The sequence below is a fragment of the Ictidomys tridecemlineatus genome, chromosome 7 (genome assembly GCF_052094955.1).
Source record: "Ictidomys tridecemlineatus isolate mIctTri1 chromosome 7, mIctTri1.hap1, whole genome shotgun sequence".
NCBI classification, from domain to species: Eukaryota; Metazoa; Chordata; class Mammalia; order Rodentia; family Sciuridae; genus Ictidomys; species Ictidomys tridecemlineatus.
In genome coordinates this window covers 45,526,757-45,540,483 of record NC_135483.1, presented here as the reverse complement: position 1 = coordinate 45,540,483, position 13,727 = coordinate 45,526,757, and the positions used below count along the sequence as shown (strand labels likewise).

The following is a 13,727-nucleotide window of genomic DNA, read 5'->3' as shown; positions in this document are numbered from 1 at the left end:
TGGAGAAGGAAAAAAAAAAACTAAGGGAGGCTTAATAGATGTATCTGGCAAAGAGAATGCCATTCTAGGAACCTTTCATTATCTTATCACAACAGCTGACACAAACTAGGTTTTGGTATATAAACATCAGGAGAAAAAGCAACCATTAGAATATGCTTTTTCACCAAGACAGGCCTGAATGTCTGCAATGTGTTTGTAGACATGACTCTCAGGGTTCGTCAATCAAATTCAACCAGGCATAATTCTGGAAGAAAAGAAGCACTGGTACATCTAAATAGGTCAAAAACTTTAAATATTGCTTGTATTTGAAAAAAAATGTTCAAAATATAGACTCACTGTATTAATAGAATAAAATAATATATTGATGAATTATTATTAAAAGTCATTTCTAAATTCATAATTCAGAAATTCCCCTTCCTGTCTTAATGTTCAAAGAGGCATCTGTTATAGTTACCAGCTGGATTCAGAGAGGTAAATTAATTTAATAAGTAAAATGTATATAGGTGTTTCTTTTTTCTTTTTCTTTTTTTGGTGGTGGTGCTGGGGATTATAACCCAGGGCCTTGTGCATACAAGGCAAACACTACCAACTGAGCTATATCCCCAGCCCTGTATATAGGTGTTTCTAAGGAAAGGGAACTTAGTAGTTTCAGAATATTTATTTACTATTTATGCTAAATTAATGTGATAGTTTTTATAGTCTCCAACGTTTTTAAAAATTCATTTGCTTTCAGATTAATTTATATTGAAAAATCTGGAGTTCAGTGTTGTGTCTGACATGGGCCACTTTCTTATTATTTAGTAATTATTAAATCCTGACAGAGAGCATATTAATTTTTTAAAATGTAAAGTTTATAATCCTTGATGCAGAATCCAATGAGGTACATGTAATAACATAAGTACCCATTTTTTAAAATCCAATTTTCATACATAAAGAACAAATAACCATACCATGCAAATATGTTTAGGCTTAGTATACAGAGGCCTGAGGAGGAAGATACATGTGCGCTGACCCTGTTCTCTTTTCAGTTTCTTATATCTTTTACCATTTTTTTCTTTTTTACTTTTTAAAATTTTATTTATTCTAATTATTTATATATGAAAGCAGAATGCAATTCAATTCATATTACACAAATAAATCACATTTTTTTGTGTCTCTGGTTGTACACAAAGTAGAGTCACACCATTCGGTCTTTTCATACATGTACTTACGGTAATAATGACCATCTCATTCCACTGTCTTTTCTACCTTTCCCTTCCCTTCCCTTTCCCTTCCCCTCTCTCCCCTTTGCCCTATCTAAAGTTTGTCTATTCCTCCCATGCCCCCTCACGTCTTCATTATGAATCAGCATCCTTATATCAGAAGACATTCGGCATTTGGTTTTTTGGGATTGGCTAATTTCACTTAGCATTATCTTCTCTAACTCTATCCATACCTGCAAATGCCATGATTTTATTCTCTTTTAATGCTGAGTAATATTCCATTGTACATATATATGCCACATTTTCTTTATTCATTCATCTACTGAAGGGCATCTAGGTTGGTTCCACAGTTTAACTATTGTGAATTGAGCTGTTATAAACACCGATGTGGCTGTGTCCCTGTAGTATGCTGTTTTTAAGTCCTTTGGGTTTAGACCGAGGAGAGGGATAACTGGGTCAAATGATGGCTCCATTCCCAGTTTTCCAAGGAATCTCCATACTGTTTCCAGATTGATTGCACTAATTTGCAGTCTTATCAGCAATGTATGAGTGTGCCCTTTTCCCCACATCCTTGCATTTCTTCTTAAGTCTACTCTTGTTAAAAAGCACTTGTTGGTGGTTGCAAAGAAGAGAAAAACCATTTACTAAAACAATGCATTGTTAATACACTGCATTTAGGGAAAGCTGCAGTCAACCAACAGCAGTGTACCACACAGAAACATGATGGTTTTGCTTTATTTCCTTCCACTGGGCTCTGAACATTATGAATATTTGTAAGGCAAGTTAAATACCAATTCATAAGCTATATGATTGAGAAAACTTTCACTGGACAAGCCAAAACAAAAACAAAAACAATAAAAAACCAACAACTTCTTAGGAGTATATAATGTACCAGGCACAATATATCTGAGCCACCTAAAATGACAATAATACTTTCATTGTCTCTTTTACAGGTAAGAAAACTGAGGATGGGAGAGGACAATGGTGCTAAGTCTGCAATCCTATTAACCTGTGGATATAGTCAAAATAGAGAGGAGAGGAAACTACTGATTTCAAAATGCTCTTGAAATGCTATTGTAGCTGCCTCTATAATGGGCACTACTACTTAACAAATATAATGAGCTGCTGTGTCATTAGCACACCTATCAAGAATTACCATCTTTTTATTTGTGTCCTGAAGAAAGATTTCTTATTTGCAACAAAAATGATGTTCCTACTGAATAAAAAAAATGTACAGGGCTATCTTTACTCATGGTGTAGTTTTTGACCACCCATTCAAAAGAGGTCCGTCTCCTCAACCTTTTTCTATCACAGTATCATGTTTTATTATTAACAACTGTCTCTGAAATTCATATTTGTTCTGATCAGAGCATGTACCTCCTCTGTCTTATTAAAACACTAAATTTCTCAGCCCTAGAACAATGCTCATTACTATTTGTTGAATGAGTGTTCAAAGAGAGGGAAACAAAGAACAGAGATAGTGAGAGACAAACTAGTAAATCTTTTGCTTGGCCTGGAATTTAAGGGGATGGACTATCAATAGCCCAAGTAAGTGGCCTAACAGAAATTCCTTTTTGGAACTCTTACTGCTCTCATGGTGCCCACATCTACCAGCATCTTTAAACCATCGCATGGAAATTATAGATCATATACTCCTTCCCATGAGCATCATTATCATCCTTTGCTTTCTTCTTCTTTTTCTCCTTCTTCTTTTTCTCCTTCTTTTAAAGGTTTGCTCCATGTTTCATTTCCTCTAGGGATACTTGCTTGTGACTTTTACCTGAACCTATTGGTCATTGCCACAGCATCCTATAGCTCCTTTAATTCTGAACAATGCACCAGAACCTAGTCACGCCGTGGAAGGTAGAAAGTGTTTCACAATACCATTTAGGAGGAATCAAAGGTTTGAGCTGAAGCTGGGGTATTCAGCTTAGTTTTCAGTCAGATATGCTCTTTCTCCCCAGACCTCACTACATCACTCAAGTGGAAACTTGTTGGGCTGTAAGGTATAGAAAGTAGAGCAGATAGTCAGTATTAAGAACAATATATGGAGCAGATATAGTCCTCAACAGATCCACTTCAAAGCCCTGAGCAATGCAGAGGGCCCAAGGAGGATGGGGAAAGTAGGGGGTTGCCTAGGAGGGAATATGCCACTGGGAAATATTTTATTTTTCTTTCAAAAGGACACAGAGTTATATGTCAACAAATTGTTGAAACCCTAGGTTGAATTAGAAGTTGGCTCCTAAGAGAGAAGGTTAGACAGAGCAGAGAATTCCCAAGAAATTACAAAGCAAGAGACCCTGAAAGATTCCTAAGTGACTTTGTTTCAGAGTTCAGGAGCTGTTGTTGCCAAAACAGAAGAGACTAATCCTCATTACCATTATCTAATTGCTTTATGTTAATATGCTCTTGAGAACCTTCCTTCTGCTGCCACTGTTCTGCTGTGGTTTATTTATTTAAAAACAGAGTTCAAAAGGTAACTGTCCTTCCTTACCCTCAAAGAAAGTCCTCACAAAACAACTTCCCAGTTCAGTAAAAGAAGCAAGCTCTAAGACAATCCTGAGGGAAGAGTGAGGACCATAGTCACTCTCCACAGGAAAGCACTGGGTTATGAGTTCATTTTTTATCAAATGTAACCACTGTGTTTTAGCCTCTCTTTGCTTACCTTTGAAGGAAAAATTTGAAAAATTTCCATAAATGAATTTTCTAATTCTTCAGCTAAATAATAGAGTCTTGAACAATTGCATTGATATGGTCAAATAGTTTTTGAAAATCATTCTGAGCAAGTAGCAATCTAAAAACAGATGATGAATGAAATACAACTGATGCCTAAGGTTGGAAACTGTGAATGTGTAGAAGCCGAACATAGTAGAGGAGTCATTCTGGCTTAAAAGAGAGGATATGTCTCCTTCACTTGGCTGGAAGTTTTGTAAGTTAAGAGAAATTTCAGAAGGCTGTGATGGTGAGGAAGGATGGTACTGGCTTAGCTTTCACAGGAAAGCTTTAAAGGTGTTAGAGAAAAGGAAGCTGGCACACATCACAGAGAAAGAGAGTATATAATAACTGATGCTCTGTCAGGCTGATGGTAAAGGTGAGTAGGAGTGGATGCATTTCCTTAGGAGAAGAGGAAATAAGATTTGAAGGCTAGGAGGAATTCAGAAAACACATAGAAAGGGTGCCTACGCTAAGAAGGAGGGGTGTTAACAAAGGAGGAGATATGGCAATTACAGAAGCAACTGCACACAAATGTGATATAAAACAGATAAATGGGGCATCTTGATGGATCATCCAGTGATATTATTAGTAAATCAGTATCTAAGTAAACAGGTACTGAAATGAAGAAATAAAGGAAGCAGGAACTAAAGTAAAACTACATGTAGAACAGGAAGGATCTGTCAGGCTGCAGAGCACTGTATTACCTGTGGCAGGGCACAGACAGGGGTTTACTGGAATTAGCAAGGAAAGCACTAGGGATTTCAAGAGGGAAGTATGCCACTGCAACAACTTGGGAAACAAAAGCACCTAAGTTAGGAAAAAAAAAGCACTTATGTTAGGTAAATGCTAAAATGCTAATTAATGAAACACACATGGCAGGGTAGACACTGCTAAGTGAACAGAATACCACAGATAATAAAGTATAAGTTCAATTTCTGCTCAAAGTGTTAAACAAGAAAAAGGATTTTTTTTAAAAACACATTAACATATAGGTAGGAATACTCCTCCTTGCTTAATCATGTATAGTATTTTGAATGCTAAGCTGTGCTGATTTACATCTTTTAGGTTAGAGGATATAGTTGGAAGTTCTAGTGTAATTGTGAGTACATAATCCTGATTTATATTTTTCACATGGATTCAAATTCACAAGAAAGAAAGGAGAGGAAATCAACTTATTTAGTAGAACAAATTAGTTTTTTTTGTCTTCTGCTTATATTCAAAAAGAGAGATACATTCCCATTTATCTTTCTGCCAAATTTTACGCAATTTTCCATTTTACTTGATTTTTATTTTGTGGTTAAGAAGTAAGTTCCAATTGTAATTAGTTTTTTACACATCATGAATGCAAATGAATCTCACTTTATGTCAGACATCTATTCCTGAAAAATTAGATATTGATTATTTTGTAAAGCAAATATAGCTGGGTGTGAGGTTTATGCCTGTAATCCAGGCTACTCAGATTCTGAGGCAGGAGGAGAGCACTTTCGAGGCCAGACTTACAACATAGCAATACCGTATCTCAAAAGAAAATAAAAAGGATTGGGGTGTAATGAAATGGTAGAGTGCTTGCCTAACACTCAAGGTCCTGGGTTCAACATGCAGTATTGTAAAAGAACTGCTAATACTATTTCAATTAAACTAAAAGGCTAAATATTTAAAGGAGTGGTATTAAAAATAGTATCATTTTTATTTTAATTTTATAAGTACTCTTTCTATGCAAATGAGTATAAAATAATATAAAATCATTTTGTATTGAGACAATGTTTTTAAAGGTCAACTATTTATAGCTCAGTGTTTTTGATACTTTTGTGTTTCATTTAGACCCTTAGATTTGAGAGGATATCCGAGTTAGTGAGTTATCTTATGTATAAAATGAGTTGGTGATACATGGTCTAACCCTCTGGTCCTCTAATTGGTGCTCAAATTCATTAACAAAAATTGTCAATTTAAAAAATTAACAATACCGATTACAACAAAAAACGTGGCCACACCATATATTTTCATAAAACTTTGTAAAACACGCATTGTTCCATTTAATTCTAAAGCTGAAGTAAAATACTGAAAGAAGACAAAGATAGTCCCTGGTAATATGAAATAGCTTTAGTGTTTTAAATATCTCATGTGATACAGCTTATACAAAATTAACACTGCTATTAAATATCTTTCCCATTAATGTAAGCATGAATATCTGAGTTCAACCTGCCAAGTGAAACTAACAAAAGCAATCTATATTGAGTCTAGAAAATCTTAGAAATGGAAAAGTGTTTTCTTCTTCTTTCTCACTGACTTCCCAAAATACATTCTTCACCTACATTAAGTTGGTCTTGGGGCTGAGGGAACATTATTTGTTTTTATAACTATTTTCTGTAGTTTTTTAAAAAAATAGTAAACAATCACCATGATTAAGCAAAAGTCATTCATATTATTAAAAATTCAGGGGTTTTTTCCTACCAGTAATGACCAAAAAAGAATACAGACCACCTATTGCTTTGCAATATTTATGCTATCATTCATTATTAAATTTCTTAAAAATCAAGATCAACAATACCTACATTTTTTTGAGATGATAAAAATTTTTCCTTCTTTAGTCAAATTCTATCATTGTAATTATTTCTTACTCCTGAGAAATAGTGGAAATAGTGACTGCATCACAAAACACATCATGATCTTCTTCTAATTTAATATTGTTTTGGTTCAATTCTTCCCTGTGTAGAGTACTACACCATCGTATCCCCAAAGTCACAGAAGAAAAAGAATTACTTCCACTCATACATAATAAAGGAAAAACAAATGAGGAACTAGAATGGCAGAAACTGGATTATCTTACACAGACAGATACACACACACACACACACACACACACAAACACAAACACACACACTCCCTTTTTCTCACTGTGTTGAAGATATTCTCTCAATTGATGTATTCCCAATTAAGACATAAAACTTCTTTTTACCTCTTATTAACAGTCAAAAGGCATGGTTTCAAAAATTTTAAGTGATTAATTCATAAGTTTCAAGATACTGATAAATTATTTAAAATTGATTCTTTGGATCTGAATTGTCAATATGGTAGCTGCAAATGGTTACTTAATTTAAATTAGCTGTATGTGATTAGAAGTAAGTTCCTCAGTAGTTATAGTCATATTTTAAGTGCTCAATAGACATAGAAGACCATGTCCATAAAGGATTTCAATCACTGCAGCAAGTTCTGTTGGAGAGTATTGCTTGAGAAAAATCACATTTTGGTGTGATTTGATGAATGTGATGTTTCCCATTCTGATTTGTTTTAAGACTCCTATGCTACTAAAAGAATAAAATCCTAAATGCAGCTGTGGTGCAAGACTATGGGAAATGTTGACTGAAATAAACCTTTGGCATTAGGGATTTCATTGGGGTTAATATTTAGCAGAAATACTGTAGTTATTGAACTTAAAATGTTGCTACAGCTCTGCTGGTGCAGGCAGTTGAAAGGCTAACTGTGTTAACAGCATCATAGGTAGAGAGAGGCACCATGACCTCAACTTTCAGAATTGTTTTGTTTTAAGAATCTGAGGAAAATGTTATTTAGTTAAAGATCTGACTAGAGTGCTCTTTCATAATCTTTACTTTGCTGGTTCCATTTGTTGGTTAAACCTTAGTTTAATGTTACCTTTTCAAAAAAAGATCCTTCTGAACTATTAAAACCAGATTAGTCCTATATGGTTTTGATAAGTTTCCCTCCAAGGCCCAGATATTAAAGGCTGGTCTCTAGCTCCTGGTGTAACTGGGAACTGGAAGTGGTGGTGCCTTTGAGAGGTGGGGCCCAGTGGGAGGTCTTTTGATCATTGTGGGAATGCCTTTGAAAGGGAACACTAGGACCCTACCTTCTTCTTTTTTTGCTTCATTCCTGGCTATCAAGAGCTGAAGAGTTTGCTCCACCATCCATTCTCTGTCATGGCATGTTTCCTTGCAACAAACCCAAAGCAGTAGTGTCAATCATTTACAGATTGAAACCAAAATTTTGAGCCAAAAAGTAAATTATCTCAGGTATTTTGTCATAGTAGTGGAAGCTAACTAACACAAATCCCCTTCCTACCTATCTCAATTCTTTGCTTCTATCACATTACCCTGTTAAATTTTCACCATCACATTCATTTATGCCCTAAATACTTATGTATATTTATTTGACTTTTGATTGTTTCCTCCTTTACTTAAATAAAGCTAATCTTTGAGGAATTTTATGGAGTTCACTAAGATATTCCCAGATCCTAAATGGCTGCCAGGCAAAGGCAAGTACCTTGTAAATATTTATAGTATAAACAAGTCAATGAACACATTGGACAAGAAATGGAGATGAAAGCTATTCACAGTGGAAAAAAAACCATTTTTTTTAATATAAAGGCATTTCAAAATTAAAAGCATTTTCTTTTCTTTCTAAATTTTCTAAATTTGATATTTGCCATTCATATTTACCAAGTGTTATATCTGAAGTATACTAGTTACAAAGTTATGTATTTACTCATGTTTATGAAAAGTCAGCCTAGCTCGTTGCAGTGGTGCACACCTGTAATCCCAGTGACTCGGGAGGCTGAGTCAGGAGGATCACAAGTTCAAAGCCAGTCCCAGCAAAAGTGAGGCAATTCAGTGAAACCCTGTCTCTAAATAAATTATAAAAAAGTGTGAGGGATGTGGCTCAGTGGTCAAGTGGCCCCTGAGTTCAATCCCTGGTACAAAAAAAAAAAAGAGAAAAGCCTAGAGCATTCTGAGATCTCAGTTCTGCAGACTATTGCTCCTGCCTCACCTCTGCTCTCTCTCCCCCAGGAATAAGAGACTGAGCTGCAGCCATAGCTCTTAAAGATACCAAAAAGACATCCATGAAACCAGAGGTGGCGATTCATTTGAGTTAGAATTACCCTCATCGGGTGCAATGTAAAATTGCTAGAAAAGCTTATGTGGTAACTTGGCACAGGAACAAAGGAAAAGAATCTCAAGGTTAAAGGACCTGTTCCCATACCTACCAAGACTTTGAGAATCACTATAAGAAAAACTCTCTATGCAAAGGTTCTAATTCATCGGATCGCTTCCAGGTGAAAATCCACGGCAAACCACTGACTTGAACAGTCCTTCTGAGGTTGTTAAGCAGATTACTCCCATCAGTACTGAGTCAGAAGTTGAGGCTGAAGTCACCATGGCAGATGCCTAAGTCAATTATTTAATAAACTGATTATTTGTTGTTAAAAAAATTATCCTACAATAGATGAGACGGGCCATCTATAGGAGTAACTGACTTAGGTGGTGGTGGGTATCTCTTGGGGAGACTGGGGATGTGTACCAATCTAATGAAGAATGATAAAAGAACTTAAGTCTCAATTACTACAATATTCTTAAAAAATCCCATGAAAGAGGAGGTTTTGAAAATAGGAAATAACAAAGTTAGATAGTATATTGTCTAGAAGAAAGTGCACAAAAATCAGACTTTGGTCAGGGATTTTCATAGTGCCCAGGAGAGTATATGTCTTGAAACCTTAACACAAGCCCCCATGTACAATTTTTAACTATGTGCTAACAGTATCACTGGGACCAGTGGACTATCCAACTGTGATTGGTTCTAGGGATACCATTAAGCTTGTCTGTTTCAGAAGTAGCCTTCTGAGTATAATGTGGTTTATGATCCAGAATTCTCTTAAGCATAAGTAATCCATGTTTATCTTGATAATTGTTAACTGTCACTATAACTTGATATTACCTTTTTAGCTTATGCTTCATCCAATTTTGTGAATTTTGGTAAGCTGACTGAGTCTTTCTGAGCCCAAATCACTGGAGGCCCATAAACCCAAGGATTAGATCTTAAAACACTGCTAATCCCACTTGCTGGATATGAGCTGGTTCTCTTGCTGGCCATTTGTTTTGTTTTGTTTTTGGGTACAGAGGATTTAACCTAAGGACTTAGACATGCTAAACATGGATTCTACCACTAACCTATACCCTAGTCTTTCTTGGCCATTTTTAACATCTCAATTCAATTGAGATAAGACAGTGCAATTCTGAATTAAACTATCTTAATATTGTTTGATTTCTAGATTTGGATTGTTCTTTGTACTTAATTTTTAAATGAAATTTCAATTAAATTGAATTTAAAAAGTTAAAACAGAGTAAAGAGAATAATCACACGTGTGCTTGTTGATATTTTAAAAACCCCCAAGTAGCCTTCTTAATAGCAATTATTTTAGGCTTTGGCTAGGTGGGAGGATTACAAATGCTGAGGCTTTCTGCCCTGTTTTAGTAGTGTCCTGCTTATACTGGGACATAAAGCACAATCTTAAGTGGTATTTTCCTTTTATATATATATATATATATTAGCAATTTCAACAATACTATATAAGTGTTTTCATGTTAAAAATCCATAATTAAAGACCTTTAACAAAACAATCTCTACATGACATATCAGAGTTTGCCCAAAATCGACATTGAATTCTCACATTATTATGATATGCCACACATTTATTTAGTATAAGGTGGGTCTGTTTTGGGCTTAGACCAGGGTGGAGTATATTACTGGAAATAACAGAAAGAACTCTTTATTTCACATGTAACATAACCACACACTGTGTGTTCTTGGGGAAGTACTGTAGTATATTTTTAATATGGGATAATTACATTCATTTACTTTTTCCCAAACATGCTTTAGCTTTAAAAATAACTATTCTATGGCAGTGTCTTGTTCATAGTTAACAGAATTCTTGAAAATAACAAATAAATGCTAGATAACTACAAATTCCACTGATGAACATTAACCACCAAAATGATTTAAGATTATTTGTGTTATTGTTAATTTGTAGGCTAATTTATAAAAAAAATTAACTATAATTATCTGAAATTATTGATATTTTTAGGAGAGTTAAAAAAAACACAACAAAATTAACTAATGATATTGTTAACTGATTTTTAAACTTAACATTCTTTCACATGCCAAGTAAGATAAGTGATGGCTTTACTTTCAAAATCATTTACTGACCAGAATTACAAAATATGAGATACACAGAAGAATGTGTCTTGCTGTGTTTCAACTGTTCTTTAGTTTATAGAGCACAGAGTTTAAAAGATGGGTTTATTTTTATAATTTGTAAAGTATTTTACAAAATATTTATGATGTTGAAACACAGCTCTCAAGGGAATGAGAGGGGCAGATATGGACCCACAGCATGTCTCGAAAGAAGTGATGTCTTTGTTTCCCCCACCCAACCCTTCAAAAGCACAGTTTCAAACTGAAATGTCAGCAGTAGGAAAGTTTGTCCATTTTCTTTCCAGTCTCTTGAAAAACTGTTAGTCCCTTGTACTGCAGCGGCACTTAATAGGTTTTACTTGGTGTGTTATGCAAAGCCTCTCTGTGAGCCAACATGAAAAAGTCCTTTAAAGGAATGTCAGCAGCTTTAGAAGCTGCTTGTCAAGAGGATTTCAGTTTTCTTTCTCTGGCCTTCTTAACCACTTTCAAAGGTTTATTTCATTCCTAGTAGTTTCCATATTATTAATGCGTATAGCTTGCAACGGTAATTCAGGGTGGGCCGCACAGTTACAAAATTATAGACAGAGTTGATTAGGTATAAAAATAAAAGGCAAAGCTCCACAGATTTTACAGTACATTAAAATTTTACTACTGGCCATGCTTAGTGGTATGGAGGAAAAGAAGGCAACAATTTGCTAAAAGTCATTTAAAAAAACTATTAATTTTGCTGTGAAAATTGACTTAACTTTTTGCAACGTTATGATTTTTATTATTATAATTACAGATAAACTAAAATGTGCAGAGGGTTTTTTATTTTATTTTAATTTTTTTAAAATTTATTTTGTTCACTAGCAGTGTATGTCAAAATAGCATTGCAGGGAGTCCTCAGTATAAGCCTTGGACTCTGGTTTTGATTCTATCTTCTGGCTTCAGTCTTATGTGCATTAGAGCAAGCTGTTCATGTCTCAGTCCTTAGCTCCCCATACATACAAGATATTTGAGTGCCTCTTTCATTTCGAGCATAAAATTGCAGTGAAAATAAGGGTGCTATAATTTGGATGCAGTTTGTCCCTGCCAAAATTCATGTTGAAATTTGGTTGGCAAGGTAGCAGCAACATTAGAAGACACACCTTTAAGAAGGATCCATGTCTTTTTGTACTACTGGATTACATTTTGCAAGAGCAGGTTATTATAAAGTGAGTTGGCTCCTTTGTCCAGTATGTGCTACCCTGCTCCTGCCATGTGATGTCATCTGCCATGTTATGATGTAGCAGGAGGCCCTCTCCAGATGCTGCCACCCTACCTGGAGTTTCCCTGTCACTAGAACTGTGAGCTACATAAACCTCTTTTCTTTATAAATGTCTCAGTCTCAGATGTTCTTTTAAACCAACAGGAAACAGACTAAGATAGGGTGAGCTGACAAGTTTCCCACTCCAATAAAAATTACTGAGTCATTCACAAGAAGTATCCTATTGATACTTGAAATATTCGAAACATGAGTAGCAACAATAAAACACTCTCATGGTTAATTAGTGAATATTGTTTCATAAGGTGATGTCCTACTCTCATAAATAACATACTTCAAAACTGAGTACAACCTATAAACTTGAATCTATGCCTGATTATCTAATCATCCTATGACAATGTAAAGGTGTCCCTGAGAATGTTTTCCTGAATATCCTCATCAAGTTATTAGCCAAGCATTCAAAAGATTTGTAAACCACTGATTATCTAGAATGAGTTTATCTAATAAATACCTTTTTTTCCCCCCTCCTACTTCCAGAAGCTATCTTCTATGCTAGGCACTGGGACTGGAGCAACAAAAAACACAGCAGTCTAAGAAAACCAATATAACTTGTTCAAATTTTGAGCACACAAGACCTTTTTGTACCTCACAAGATTTTGAAACACTTTGTAATGCTATTCCTAAAATACTGCAGAGGAAAATAATCGAAATGTTTTCTGTACATTGTTTGTCAATATTTATTGAATAAGTGTACAATCCTGATCTACAATTCTAAAATCTAGAGAGCTTAAAAAAAAGAAAGATGTTTCTTGAGTTTAGCACAAAGTTACTTGGCAGATGATCTCATGAACTTATACTAGCACATTTAGGACTACTCTCATTATTGGAATATTAGAAGTTTCACCAAAGAAATATTAACTGAAAACATTAATTGTTTAATTGTAGGGTGTTTCTCTGGACCCTATGAGGATATTATGCATTGAATTACTCTGCTGAAATAAAAAGAAATTCAGACTTTTGAAATAAAAACTGGCTAGCCACAAGAGTTTTTGATCATTGATTTATGGATCTGTGATCATACTTTTAAAAATAACTTTTAAAAAATTTTACATGGCCACATGGTATTAAAAAAAAGTCAGCACTTCAGTAGTCTTATTGCAAATTCAGGTGGCAATAACAATGACAGTATTTTGAATAAGTACAGCATTTCATTTTCTGCTTCCTTGGTTGTCCATTTTTGTTTTTTGTCTTGAGGTGTTTTAAAAATAAACAACAACAACAACAAAAACTACAACAAGTTCAAAAAACAAGGAATTTAAGTTCTTGGTCTATCATCTGAGTCCTTAGGAATATAATTTCCTGCCAGACAGAGTGTTATGTCCAGAGACAGGAGCTGTCAGAAAGATTGATTCAAGGCTTTCTCAGCAGGCATGTGGAGACTGATGGAATTCATCAAATACACAAGTCTCACGTGAAAGTCACACCCTCTTCTAGCAAACATTGTCTAAATATGGAGCTATATGAGTGTGTATGTTTTAATTTTATTAGGTTTCCCAGCTAGACTCATCCATCATTGGGAA

At 34.9% G+C, this 13,727-nt stretch overlaps 1 protein-coding gene and 1 pseudogene across 1 annotated transcript in view; one reads left to right on the top strand and one right to left on the bottom strand.

Moving 5' to 3' along the window:
- Mmp16 (matrix metallopeptidase 16) overlaps window positions 1-13,727 on the bottom strand; it is a 257,943-nt gene that overhangs the window by 48,285 nt on the left and 195,931 nt on the right. The gene's annotated exons all lie outside the window — the stretch shown is intronic.
- LOC106144980 (small ribosomal subunit protein uS10 pseudogene) lies at window positions 4,269-9,101 on the top strand (annotated as a pseudogene).